The 14,162-nt window shown below is 47.4% G+C and overlaps 1 protein-coding gene across 9 annotated transcripts in view; it reads right to left on the reverse strand.

The window, feature by feature from the left end:
- The window catches only part of Fgfr1 (fibroblast growth factor receptor 1), a 53,754-nt gene extending 47,619 nt beyond the window's left edge, over positions 1-6,135 (reverse strand). For 7 of the 9 annotated variants that reach the window (XM_042679394.1, XM_042679393.1, XM_042679392.1 and 4 more), the window contains exon 1: positions 5,450-5,520. The gene's annotated coding sequence lies outside the window, so the exon portion shown is untranslated. Of the gene's footprint in view, positions 1-5,449; positions 5,521-5,748 lie in introns of those variants that run through there. The other 2 variants (XM_042679390.1, XM_042679391.1) reach the window with 2 other exon arrangements.
- Between the last annotated feature and the right edge of the window lie 8,027 nt (positions 6,136-14,162).

Consider the following 14,162-nt stretch of genomic DNA (forward strand, 5'->3'; position numbering starts at 1 on the left):
AAAGCCGGAAGTGGCGCTGTGGCTCAAGTGGTAGAGCGCTAGCCTTGAGCTGAAGAGCTGAGGGACAGCGTCCAGGCCCAGAGTTCAGGCCCCATGACCCGACCCAAAAAAAAAAAAAAAAAAAAATCTAAATTGGATTCAGCTATTTAACTTCAAATGTGGCTATTAGAATATAGGAAATTACTGCCAGGCTGTCCTACTGGACACTCTTGAGACCAGCAGCTCATTTCATTACACCACCGATGGTTGGAGGTCATTCCGAGATCTTCATGAAAGCCTTTCTTCTTTGCTTTCTCCCACTACAAGGGGCTGGGCCTTTCCTATTCTCTCAGCCCCACCTACAGACACTGTCTCTTCTGAAAAGCCTTCTCTGGCCTTCCAGCTGGGTGAGTCCCACTCCTCAACATGTACAAAGCACATTACTAAACCCTGTCCTGCTGCACTTATTTCAATAGTGTGCCCTTACCTATCATTCCCCACCCATTTCCCATAGGCTCCTTCAGAGCAGGGCTTACTTGTCAAGAGTCTCAGCACACAGGATGCCAATGGCAGGTGCTGGCATTATTTGTTAACTGACTGAGTGGGTAAGTGAACCAAAGAAAAGAGCCAACTCTAAAGAAATTAACACAGGCTGAATGTTCCTTTTCTAGAATGCCTAGATCCAGAAGTGTTTCTGATTCCATAGTTTTTCAGATTTCAGAATATTTTGTAGAGGCTCTGCCAGTTGAGTATTTCTAATCCAAAATAGAAAATGGTATGTAATCAAAACATTGAGTGCTAAGCTAACAAGACGAGCATTTCAGATTTAAATTAAAAATGATCAACCTGTATAAATATTCTTCAAGATATTCATCAAGAATATCATATAAGTCGGGCATTGGTGGTTCTTGCCTGTAATCCTAGCTACTCAGGAGGCTGAGATCTGAGGATCGAGGTTCAAAGTCAGCCAGGGCAGGAAAGTCAGTGAGACTCTTATTTCCAATTAACCACCAGAAAACCGAAAGTAGCACTGTGGCTCAAGTGGCAGATTGCTCTCCTTGAACTGAAGAGCTCAGGAACAGCATTCAGGCCCAGAGTTCAAGCCCTACGACCTATAGCCGCCCCCTTCCCCCCAAAAAAGAATATCATATAAGTCACAATCATATAAGGCACAACAGTGGTCTCATTACTCAGAGGCTGAATTCTGAAGATCAAGCATAGAAGCCAGCCCACACAAGAAAGTCCATGAGACTCTTATCTCCAATTAACCAGCAAAAACCTGAAGTGGATCTGTGGCTCAAGTGCTAGAGCACCAACTCTGAGCAAAAAAGATAAGGGACAGCACCCAGGCCCTGAGTTCAGGCCCCAGTTCCAACCCCCCCCCCAAAGAGTATTATATACACATACATACCTATCCTTTATATATATAGCTACATTAATAGGTTTATAGGTAATATATATTCAAGAAAATAAATAATATAGGAGAAAAGCCATAGCCAGTACTTTGTGAGACAAACTACTCTTCCAAATCAGAAATTTTCTAACATCTTAATGCCATAAGATTGAGGAAGCAACACTCAACTATGAATTCCTTTAGATAGGAATAAGATTTACTACTTAACAAAAGGTGCTCACTTTTGGGAAGAGGGAGTGATCTCTACTCCATGTTGAAGGGGAATTTAAATAATAAACACTTCAAAAAAACTTATTCAGCTCTGTTTATAAAATTTTAGGCAGATCAAAGACAATGTCAGTTGTTAATATTTTGAGTCTCAGCAAAAGAAGAAAAATCCTAATATCCATACAAATAAGAGGCATTTAAAAATTAGCAATCACCAAGTATGATAGTGTATGCCTGTAATCCTAACACTTAGAGGCCAGTGTGGAAAGAGATCCAGTCGCAAATGGTTTTTTTGTTTTGTTTTTGGGGGTTGTGGGACCTGAACTCTGGGCCTGGGTGCTGTCCCTCAGCTCTCCAGCTCAAGGCTAGTGCGTTACCACTTGAGCCATAGCACCACTTACGGCTTTTTTTTCCTGCTTATGTGGTGCTGAGGAATCGAACCCAGGGCCTCATGCATGCAAGGCAAGTGCTCTACCACTGAGCCACCTTCCCAGCCCTCAAATGGTTTTTTTTTTTTTTTTGGTCTCTAATCCATCAATAAATTAAAACATTAACAGTGCCACATAACTTAGAAACATGCCTACTAAAGACAAGAACATATAGGGACATTATTGCCATATTCTTTGGGTTCTTTTATTCCATGAGTGCTATTTTATTGGAGGCTTGGGATGGACTCAAACACAGCTTCTTACTGCAAGGGTAGTGGTAAGGAGAGAATTACTGTTTAAGGCAGATCTAACCTTAGAGAGGAAAAACAAATATCCTAGATCACGCCTGGTATTTAATCCCCTCTGGAAACACCAGAGCCTTTTCTAAAGCTCTACATCTGGACTCCCACCATCCCCAGTGCATTCAAACCTTTTACAGAGCCCTGGGGAAGACAAATTTCCCAAGAGGAAATGAAACTCATCTCAAGTGAGTAAGGCTCTTTCAGAACAAGACATTGGAATAAATCTTATATAACTCCTTTTCCACCAGTAGCAATAGGCTTAAACTTCATAGGAAGCTTTTGAACTAACAGCCATTTTGATTAAAGAAATTACAAAAACTAGAGGGAAGAAAAAGAGCCTTCAGAGAAGCTAGGTGCTAATAGCCCCAAGCTGACTGCTTACTCACAAGAGCAAATAAATCTCCTTTTTTAGGAGGCTTGTTTCAAGTCAATACCTCAAATAAACAAAAAACGGCATCACTGAAAGCAAAACCCAGGGATTTTCCTTGGTCCTTAAGACTTCAGTCTGCCTACCCAAAGCTTAATTCACAGGACTAACCCAGGCTTAGGGATGCCTGGATGCATTCTAACCCTCTTCACCAAGGTGGGAGGGAGTGAGGTCATTTGTGATGCTCCTCTATTTCTTCCCCCTGGGCTTTGCTTGCTATTCTAAGGGTAGTAAATGGAACTTTCTAACATCCTCCATGGCCAGAGGCCAAGGAAAAGAAGTACCCTAAGTTGTCTACTTTGCAACCAAAGGAAGTGGTGCTCACTTTGGCCTAAATCCACATGGTGAAAATACTTCAGAAATGGACATCTTCAGAAATGGACATTTCCGCCTGCCCTCTTGCTGGCATGTGAGTGTCTGAGTCCTAGTGGCTCTCAATCCGGATGGTCCTCATTAAAAAGCTGACGCTCAGCTTTGACTAGGAGTAAATGCAACAGATATTTCAAGGAGCTTGTCACCCAGCTAGAGCAGCGGACTCCCTGGAGCTTCTCCCAACCAACTGGGGGGAAATATGTAAACAAGTCATTAGAGAGGGAGGCCAGCCATCAGGGCAGACATTGGGCAATGGCCAAGCTTGCTGGCCTTCGGTCACTGAAAGGAAGAGATGACCCAGGCATGTGGTAATTAGCCAGGCCATGGACCGTCCCAGGGGCCCTGCTACTTAGCTTTTAAACAAGCCTCAGAAAGGAAATCGGGAGTCTGGGCCAAGGGAGGAAAATGGTCACTTTCTGCTAAACAGTCTCAAAGCACAGGTTCTATAATTTAGATAGTTTAAAAAAAAAAAAAGCACTGGTCTGGTGGGGGGGGGGGGGGAGTGTGCAAAGGGCAGGGCACATCTGCGGAGGAAACAGTCACCTTAATTACCATGTCTCAAGAAAGTGCGATTTCATTACAGCCTCCCAAACTACCGACCCAAGAAGGAAACCAGAGAAGTGTTTTCAATTTGAGATTGGAAAGCAGAGGAACCAACTCTCTCTGGCTTGCCGCAATTTTGGATCCCGAAATGCTTTCCGGCCTCACAGCACATTTCAAACAACAGCGACACTCCACCCTCACCCCACTTTCAAACCTGTAGCCGTTATTTAAATGGCAAAACACCTCGCTTTAGTTTCTGACTGCAACTCAGATAACACCCAAAAAAACATCCAGAAAGGCCTCTGACAGCCATGGCCCTGCCCTTAGCCCCACCTGTGCGCCCAGATCCCTCCAGGGAGGGTGCAAAACGGACGCGTAGACAGGCTAGCCAGCCAGGGGCGGCGGGAGATGGGCCAGCGAGGTCCGCACCCTGGCAGAAGCGCCCTCAACTCCGGCTATAATTAAAGGGAAGAGAAGGCAATGCTTTGGTTCCAGAAACATCTGTCAGGTCCACAGCCAGGCCAGACCCAAGGCCAAAGAGGCCACCTCTAAGCCGATGAACTGTTCACCGGTGCTATCCTCTACAATCTCGACACCATTTCCCAAGGTCTTTTTGGCACGACCTAGGAAGCACCCCAACCGTCCTCCACTAGCAGCTGGGAGTAAGTAGTTTGGTGGTATCCTAAATAAATTGGTATCTAGAGTAAGTTTTCCTCCCCCAATCCCAAAGCCTCATCTCCAAGTCTCAAGAAATTTTGAGGAGGGAGGTGGTAAGAATAAGTTGAAGAATCTCAAGTTTTAATTTAGGAGAGGGGGAGGGGGAGGGAAAGGGATGTAATAATGTGGCTGCGGTGTGCCCGTGTGGGGTGAAACGGAACCAGATGCGGCCGCTCCATCTGGGAAATGGGGGACGGGGAGGGGGGACCGTAGAAATGCTTTTCAAAGGGGGGGGGGCCCTCACAGCTTCTAGCCTCAGAAAAGAGAAGCAGGTTCCCTCCAAAAACGGTGCCTGGTTGTCTGATAGGGGGGTACGTGCTGTGTCCAAACCTCATCTACAGTGTCGATGAATTTTTCTGCAAATGTTAAATTCTTGCCTCTTCCTAATCTCCGCCCCAAAGGCCGGGGGAGGGGGCGGGGGAGGGAGCGTTGAGCAGAGGGGTCAGGACCACAGAAGCAACAAGCACGGCTGCCCGAAGAACCTCACCGGAGAAAACCCTCGTCCCTTCCCCCACCTCCAAGAGCCAGATTGGAACGGAGCGGCCCCCGCCCCCCGCCGCGGCTTCACAGCATCCGCCCGTCACCCTCCGCTTCTCCAAACTTCCGACCCGTTCCGAAATCCTTTAAGTAAAACATTACCCCAACCCCCTAAGAAGAATTTTCCCTCACTCTCCGCTAAAGCAGATCCAGCCATTTGGTGACGACACCTTCATAAAACGCAGTCCAAAGCAAGCTAACCTTCGCCTCCACTACGGACTCGCACCCCTCCGCCCCCCGCTCGGACCCCCACTTCCCCGGAGGTGGAAAACCTCAACATTTTTAGCGTTGCGCGTAAAGTTACTTGCTGAAACGGGAGAATCCTCATATCCTCATAGGGACCCAAAAGAGATGGAGTGGAATGCAACACCCGCGCGCGCTCACACGCACGCGCGCGCGCACACACACACACACACACACACACACATCGCTGCCCACTCCGGCTTCCCTCCCAAGTTCGAGGAACCCAGGGAACCCAGGGCGTCCGCTACCTTCTCCCCACCCGTGCTCTTCCCGGACTCACAGCAGAGCCGCCGCCTCGCCAGCTCCCGAGCGCGACTTGGCGGAAAAGTTGGGCGGCAGGAGGAACGGCGGGCGCAGCGCGGGGAAGGGGCGCAGCAGGCGACGCCGGCGGAGGGAGGGAAGAGCGGGGGGGGGGCGCCGGGGAGGGAGCCCGGAGGTGGAGGGGCGGGGAAGGAGTGGAGGGAGGCGCCGGCCACGGCAGGGCTGCGGCGGGCGCAGCGCGCGGCCAGGAGGCTCCCGCGCGGGGGGCCGCTCGGGACGCCAAGCCCGCCCCGGATCTAGGGGCGCCGCGGCTCTTACCTCACTTGGCGCAGCGGTTCCGACTCTGGAAAGCTCGCCGTGGCTTGTGCAGGCGGGCGAGTGCCCGCGTCCCTCTCTCCGGCTCGTCGCCCCCCGGGTTCAGCTCCGGTCCTCGCGGGGTCGCGAGAGCCCCGCGGCTGGCGCTTCGTTCCTGGCGTTGCTCGGTGCTCGGCGCCTCCAGCCCGGGAGGAGACAATGGAGCCGAAGCTGGTGCCCCGGAGGCGGGGCGGGGGGGGAGGGCTCCCGTCCGCCGCCCCGGGTCTCCAGACCTCGCGCCCCCCTCTCTCCAGAACCGATCTGCGGCGCCTCACGCTTCGAGCAGACCCGGCTCCATCGTCCGGCGGGATCCCGGCGCCGCGGCGAGCCCGACTGCAGCACAGGGACGCTGCGCCCTACCGGGCGCCCCTCGGACTGGAGAAAAGTCCTCGGTCTCCGCGGCTGTTTCAGCTGCGGCGCGCGCTAGGGCCCCTAGAACGCGAGGTCGCCGCAATGCGTTGAGCACAGTCTCGAGCTTGTCCAGTCGTTGCTGCCCAGCTCCGGGCACAGTCCTGGTTCCTAGCGCTCTGCGGCTCGACCAGCGTTTGGGCTCCTGCTTGCTGTTGCTCACTGCCCAGACCGCCGCACCAATGCCCGCAGGAGCCTCCGAGCGCTTTGCGCCGGCGAGGCGCCAGGGCTCCGACTCACTCACACCCGCGCTAGCCACGCCCTCCCCCGCCCCCTCCCCTGGCTACGGCCTGCTGGGCCTTGTAGTTCCCAAGCCTTGGCGTGAAGATGCCGGGAGCGGGCTAAACTGCCCAGCAGCCTGCTTTCTTCCACTTATCAGTGGGCGTCCCTTTCCGTCAATCTGAGCACCGACTTCAAGGTGTCTGAATTTCAGGATGTGGACAGATTAACCGTTGGGAAGATGAGGTGAGGGGGCACTGTGGCCCTGACGTTGTGCATCTTGGGGAAGTGGGTTTTGGTCTCTATAATAGGGCTAATAACACTTTGCATATAGGGTAAAGGAGTGAGAGCCTGGCACATAGTTTACAGTCAATAAATACTAGCTGGTTTTATTCATGAGTAGGGCATCCTCCTTCTCCTCTCCCTTCACCACCTCTCCCTACACCTCGTTCTCCTCCCCGCCCCCTTGCCTTGGATCTTAGCTTTCCCCAGCCTCATAATCTCATAATTTAGGTTTTGTGGTCCACGGAGGGGGGCGGGGGGGAGATGGACCCTGCAGATCTACAGCCTGCGGGGAATGTTCAGCAAGCACTGAGTGGTGGGAGACGTGTTCTGTTGGTTTGGCAGTTAATCAGAGCCTACTCACAGCACCTCCAGTATCCTATGGAACCCACACAAAGGGTCTCAAATGGCCTCTCCCTGGGTCCTTACACAGCGTGATATGTAACCTGTGGTTCTATAATCCCAGTGGACATGAGCCCCCTGGGGGACTCTGAAAAACAAAATCTTGGGTGGGCTCAGATGAGAGGAACGAGCTATCCCAAGAAGGAACCAAAAATCTATTTTTTCCTAAGGCTTCATTGGGACTGTGATGTGATGTGGGTTGGGGGCCACTGGCAAAGTAGGAAATATGTCACACACTGATTATGAAGGATATTTCCATCTGCGCTGCCACTTGTAGACATTTTGATTTTGAGTAAGTCATACAGCTGACAAAATCAAGTCAGAAGCACCCATGTGGTCTCTTTCACAGTGCGGGTCTAGAGAATCAAGTGGAATTGTAGATGTCAGTCCATCAAAAGTGTTACACAAATAGGAATCACTATGTGAAGTGAGGTAACAGTAGCCAGGTTCCCTAGTCTTCACCCCAACCAGAAAAAGTTGTGGAAGCTTGAATGCTAAATTGGACTGTGCCAGTTCCTTCAAAGGTAAGACAAGAATCTCTAAGCTATTTCTCTATGTGACTAGCAGATGAGAGAATAGTAATTGGCATACAGTTATACTCAGCTTACTCAGAAGAGATAGAGAGAATTGGCAGTTTGAGAGCAACCCTACTGAAAAAATGACTAAAGGGCCCTGGCACTATTGGCTTATACCTGTAATCCTAGCTACTTAGGAAACTGAGATCTGAGAATAGAGGTTTGAAACCAGCCAGAAAGAAAAGACTATGGATTCTTATCTCCAACAAAAGGTAAGTTGAAGTGGTAGAGTTCAAGTCCTGGCAGACACACACACACACACACACACACACACACACACACACACACACACACAAGACTAGAGCAACAAAAGGCTGGAAATGTGCTAGATTGTCTGTCTGCCTAGGTTCTGAGATCAAGTCTATGCACAATATACAGGGAGTATGAGAGAGAAAGAATGTCTACTTCCTATAGCCCTAAATTTAATTTCCAGTATATGAAAGAAAAAGGAAGCAAGCAAGCAGGCAAGCAAGAAAGAAAAGGAAGAAAAGAAAAGCTAGAGTGTAGCTAGTGATAGAGCTCATGCTTAGCATAAGTGAACTTCTGCCATTGCTTATGAGGCTATTTCTCCTACAAGCTATCTCTAGTTTTAGCCTGTTAACTTTTTATCAGGGCCCATTTATCCACCCCACACTTTCCCCTGCCATACCCTGCCTCCTGGATCCCTGGAAACCCTACCTAGTTCCTAGACATAGCCACTATTTTCATACTTAATAGAAGTGTGTGTGTGTGTGTGTGTGTGTGTGTGAGAGAGAGAGAGAGAGAGAGAGAGAGACTATAGGTACTTAAACTCAAGTCCTGAGCTCTCTCCTTTGGCTTTCACACTTTAGGCTAGTGCTCTACCATTTGAGCCACACCACCACTTTTAGCTTCTTGCTGGTTAACTAGCGATGAGAGTCACAGACTTTTCTACCTGGCTGGATTTGAACCAGTATCTAAACTTCTTGAGTAGGATTATAGGCCTGATCCATCAGCACCCAGCTTGATATAACTTTGTTAGTTTGGCTTTTTGTTTTGGTTTCTTTCTCTTTGTCTCTATCTGGTTTCCATACTGTCTAGGACATAAATGTCCTACCTATGTATCTATACTCCGGAGGTTTTTCATGCACACATTTGAGATTTGATAATCTGGGTTAACTGGATAACCTGGTAACCTGGGTTACCAGAGGAGGAGATACAGTTCCAGCAAATTTGATTGGAAAGGCAAGCCATGCAAAATCCAGAACTGAATGTTGACACTTAGCCACTGTTTTTCCACCTTGTTGCTAAAGGAGAATGTCAGAGTTGGCCTCTCTACTTCTTTAAAATCCCTGTTCGGGAAAGGTAACTCAGTGGTAAAGTTCCTAATATGCATGAGTCCCTAGATTGATCCTCGGCACGGCTAAAATTTGGTTAACAGCTAGTGCTTTTCTTGTGGAGTTAACTAAAACCCAAGAGATGAGGCTGAAGAATATGTCCTGATTGAAACAGAGAGATCTCAGTACCAATTTGGTATTGAGAGGCATAGACCCACGGTTAAACCAGTTCTTCTGTTTATCAAGAAACAAAAATGAAGAGCCCATGTGCTTGTCCTCTCTGAGCTGTTCACAGGGAAGCAGGTAAGGGTGAACTGAGAAGGTGAGCAAGCCAGAGACAGCATGGGCCATCCCCAACCCTGGCCTAAATAATGGAGTCTTGGTTGCCTTGTTTTCCCATCCTCTTCCTGTCTCTGCTCTTTTAGATCTGCAGACTCTGGGTTTGAGGAAAGCCTTACAGGTGCTTCTTTACTCCCCCCCCCCCCCCCACTCTCCCAGAAGCTCAAATGCTCAGACTGCAGGGCTCCTCAGCAACTAGATGGTTACAGTCTGGCTTGGAGGACTGTGGGGGCACTTCCCACCCCAAAATGCAGTCTTCCCTGGGAGATAACAAAGGGCCTGGAGAGTCAGGGAGGATGGGGGGGGGGGGGGAGGGAACACAGGCCTGGAGGCCCAGGGAAGATTTGGAAGATTTGGGGAGGGGAGCACACATAGGCCTGGAGGCCCAGTTGTCTGAGTGGGGGGAAACAAAGGCCCTCATGCTTCAGGACCACCCTGTGGCCTCCCTGATCTGTGGGAAAAAGGGATGGTGGCAAATGAGGCTGAGGGAAACTGATCTCTCTCCCTGAAGCTTGCTCAGCCCTCTTTGCTGAGAAAGACTGCACACATCCATCCCTCTTCTTCCAGCTTTGGGCATCCTTCCACTTCTCCCAGGGAGGAAGAGGTCCTAATCCCTGCAGGCCCTGCTCCCTCTGATCTTAGTTATTTGGGGATGAGCACCCCACTCCCCAGGTCAGCACTACAGATTCCATGCCTCCAAGTCACAGAAGTGAGGGAGGAAGAAACCGATCCTGTCCATTTTGTCACTGCCCTGCTCAGTCTAGCCCAGCCCACCGTGGTTCCTGAGATGTTTGGAATGGCCAATCTGGGCTCTGAGCCCATGGCAGGAGGGAAGTAGGAGGAGGGAACTGCCTGGGCTTTCCCTAAAATAGCATATCAGTCATAGGTCCCTGAGAGCAGGTGGGCCTTTTGCCCCAGGCCCCTGGAGTTAGAGAGCAGCAGCCAGTGACCATCTGGCGGCCATTTGGTGACCTCTGGCTGTTCCCAGCACAACTTCAGCATATTGAGGAAGGGAAGGTCTTGTTTAGCTTGGCGTTTTGTAAATAACATTCATTCACTTTCTTCTACCAACTGGGAGTTGGAAAGCAAGTAGAATCCACAGTTCAGTGTCTGGCCACCAAGCCACGTTTATTCACTGAGCACTGGGGCAAAGCATGGGCACTTGTGTGTGCTGGGCACAGTAAATCTGAAGACAAAATTGACAGGGCCACAGCCTCTAGGGCTCAAAGTCTTGTGGGCCCATTACAGGCAGCCGCACCCAAGGGCATCTGGAGTATGTTTTGGGGGAAGAGATTAGGAAAGAATATGACTCATAGGGGAAGTAATGCCTGAATCCTGAAAGATGACAAATATGAAAATCCAGCATCTGAAATAATTAAGGAAAGCAAGCACCATGTGGGTGGAGGTGGATAGGGTGGGCATCAAAGTTTCCCAGGATGAGTTAGTCTCGAGGCTAGTATTGAGTGCAGGCTCTGGGCTGTGGGCTGTTGGGTGAGTTCATTAACTTTGCTGTATCCTGAGTACAGTAAGGAACAAGGGTAATTGTTCTTCTAGGGAATGATGAAAGGATTAAATGAGACAGAATGTTTGGGCATAGTGCCTTGCACACAGTGTGTGCTCAGTAAGTAGCCATTATTACTTTGTTACCCAGGAACTTATCTTTGACCAGGCACATCTTTCAGATATCCCTGTTAGGTAGCCCTAGCTTTTAGTGTCATTTCCTGCTCCCCCATATCTTCTGTGGATTCGGTCTTCCCCAACACCAGCTGCAAACTAGAATAAGTTTTTCATACTAATCTCCCCCTTCCTTACTGTACCCCAAGACAAGCAGCCCTTTTTGTTAGTTTTTACTGTGAAACAAGAACAAAATAAGATCGTGTATGGAGAAGCTAAGGAAGCTTTAGAAAACCTCAGCAGATCATTAGGGCCAGGTTTAGGTTTCTCATTTCTTTCATTCTCATTATTTCTCATTTGCTAACAGCAAACAAGTTGGCTTTTTTGTCCTCTGTTTTTCTTCAGGGTTCCCCTAACCCTCTATTCCTTCTGACCCCAATTCCCTCCCTCCCCACACCCACTTAAAGCCACTCATTCAGCACAGGACTGGGGACTGGAGAGGTGATGGAAGAGGCAGTGACAGAACAGTGGTCAATTTGCATTTCTGAGAACCCCCCAGGAGTAGAGGACCCAGTTCAGAGGTTTCTGCAAGGCCTAGGGACTGAGATCAAAGTTTCAGGGTTGGATTGGGATTCCAGAGGACTGAACTTTGAAGTGAATTCCATCAGAGGATATGCTAACTTAGTTGAAGATGATTTTTCCTGGCTCCTTAAGAACTTTTGGTGATATTGGAGTGGGTGGGGTCAGAGAGGAAGGGAACAAACATAATTTCTTTTACTCAGGCTAAATAAATGATATATATGCTACATAAACGTATTGACTAACCTATCGTATATGCAGGGGAGGATTGCAATGGTGAAACTCCTTCAAACAACTAACTTACAGTTTAACAAAATGAACACCAGGAAGCTGTTGGGGGGAAGTCAAAGGGACAGAGGGCAGATGAATAGAAAGAGGAAAGGTGGGCAAATACAGTCATAATATTCAATGTACATATGAAAATGGAACAGGTAACTTGAATAGGGTAAGTGGGGTCAGGAGCAATGGAAGAGAACGATGGAAGGGATGACATTGATCAAGATGCATTGTACCCATAAATTGATGTGTTGAATTGAAACTCCTTTGCACAAGTACTTAAAGATATAAAAAGACTGTAAGGAAATGGTAATGATGGGAGAATAAGCACTCAAACCCACTGTGGATCAGATTTTATAAAATATGTCAACACTTTGATAAAATATGTCAACACTTAACAGGTTTGCACCTTATATATTGTGATCTAGTAATTCTCTTCTGTCAATTTATTATACAGATGTTCTTGCATATCCATAGAATGACTGTATATATTGTATGGTTGTTGATATCTCTGTGTGTTTGTATGTTATGTGTGTTTTCTACAAGTGATCTGTTTTATGTACAATACAAGGTTCTTGTTTTGTCTTCTGTATTGATACATCAGAATGCTTTAACAGATGCTCAGTTTTGCAATTATGGAAGTACATGAATTATTTCAGCTGTGGACTGTGCAGATGATGGGCAGACATGTTGGGTCTAATGCTTTTTACTCCCGAACAATACATTATTATTGAATGTAGATAATACATTTGTCCTGAGTATCTGAGAGTAATTGGTTCAGGACCAAGACCCAAGAAGCCCCAAGTCTCTTATATAATGTGGCATAGTGTTTGCATATAACCTACACTTCAAAAGCTCTCTAGATTACTGATAATACCTAGTACAATATAAGTGATATGTACTGGCTTTTTTATTTTAACTAACTTCATACTGGCTTTTTATTTTTCTAAGTACTAAGTATTCAATTCAGGATCTCATACATATTAGTCAGGCATTCTACCTCTGAGCTGTATCCCAAGCATCATTAATTATACTAAATCATCTAGGGAATTATTATTTTTTCTTTTTCTTCTTTTTTTTTTTTTTGGCAGGCTCTGGGGCTTGAACTCCGGGCCTGGTTGCTGTCCCTGAACCTCTTTGTGTTCAAGCCTAGTGCTCTAACATTTGAACCACAGTGCCACTTCCAACTTTTTCTGAGTAGTTTATTGGAGATAGAGTATCATGGACTTTTCTGTCCAGGCTGGCTTCGAACTGCAATCTCATCCTCCTGAGTAGATAAGATTATAGGCATGAGCCATCAGCACCTGGTCCATCTAGGGAATTAGGACAAGAAAAAAATATTTGTACATGTTTAGTACAGATGCAGATTTATTTTTTATTTTTTATTTTGCCAGTTCTGGGGCTTGAACTCAGGACCTATGCACTGTCCTTGAGCTTCTTTTGCTCAAGGTTAGCACTCCACGTAAGCCACAGTGCCACTCCTGGATTTTTCTGTGTATGTGGTACTGAGGAATTGAACCCAAGGCTTCATGCATCCTAGGCAAGTACTCTACCACTAAGCCACATTCCCAGCCCCAGATGCAGATTTTTAAAAATCAATTTCTATTTTTGGCTGAATCCTTGTGATAAATCCTGTGTACAGAGGATCAGCTATTCTTGCTTATTTATGTACAGAATGCCTGGAAACTCACACAACTGGTGAGCTGATCAGCGGTAGGAAGGAGGCTTTTAGACTATATTTTGTTGACACTAGTTAAATTTTTCACAGTGCATCTGTATTTCCTACCCCTTCCCCAAACAAATTTTAATGTTCTGTTAAAAGTCTGCTAATCAAATTATGAATAGTGGCTTTTCTTTGGGGGTGTGGCATAGAGGCTTATACTTTCTCTTTTAAATACTTTGCATCTTTTGAACTTTTTGTTGTTGGTTTGTTGTGGGGCTTGATCTCTGGGTCTGGGTGCTGTCCCTGAGCTTTTCGCTCAAAGCTAGTGCTATACCTCTTTGAGCCATAGCTCCACTTCGGTTTTTTTCTGGTGGTTAATTGGTGATAAGTCTCACGAACTTTCCTGCACTGGCTGGCTCAAACCTTGATCCTCAGATCTCAATCTCCTAAGTAGCTAGGATTACAGGTGTGAGCCACCAACACCTGATGCTTTTGTACTTTTTGAAAGGAGTATGTTTACAGGCCTGGGTATGTGGTTGAACAGGTTATATCCTTGGCCAAAATCCTGGGTGCTGTAAGCCACATTTCCTCAGAAGAAATGACATCTTTTCCTACTTGCTCAAAGACTCCCTGACCTGACCACCTGCTGCTATTGAAATCAGCAAAATAATACTAATGATAATAATTGCATTTTAAAAAATGAGTTTACACTGACTAGTGGGATTT

The sequence above is a fragment of the Dipodomys spectabilis genome, unplaced genomic scaffold (genome assembly GCF_019054845.1).
Source record: "Dipodomys spectabilis isolate Male_0828 unplaced genomic scaffold, ASM1905484v1 ptg000052l, whole genome shotgun sequence".
NCBI lineage: Eukaryota > Metazoa > Chordata > Mammalia > Rodentia > Heteromyidae > Dipodomys > Dipodomys spectabilis.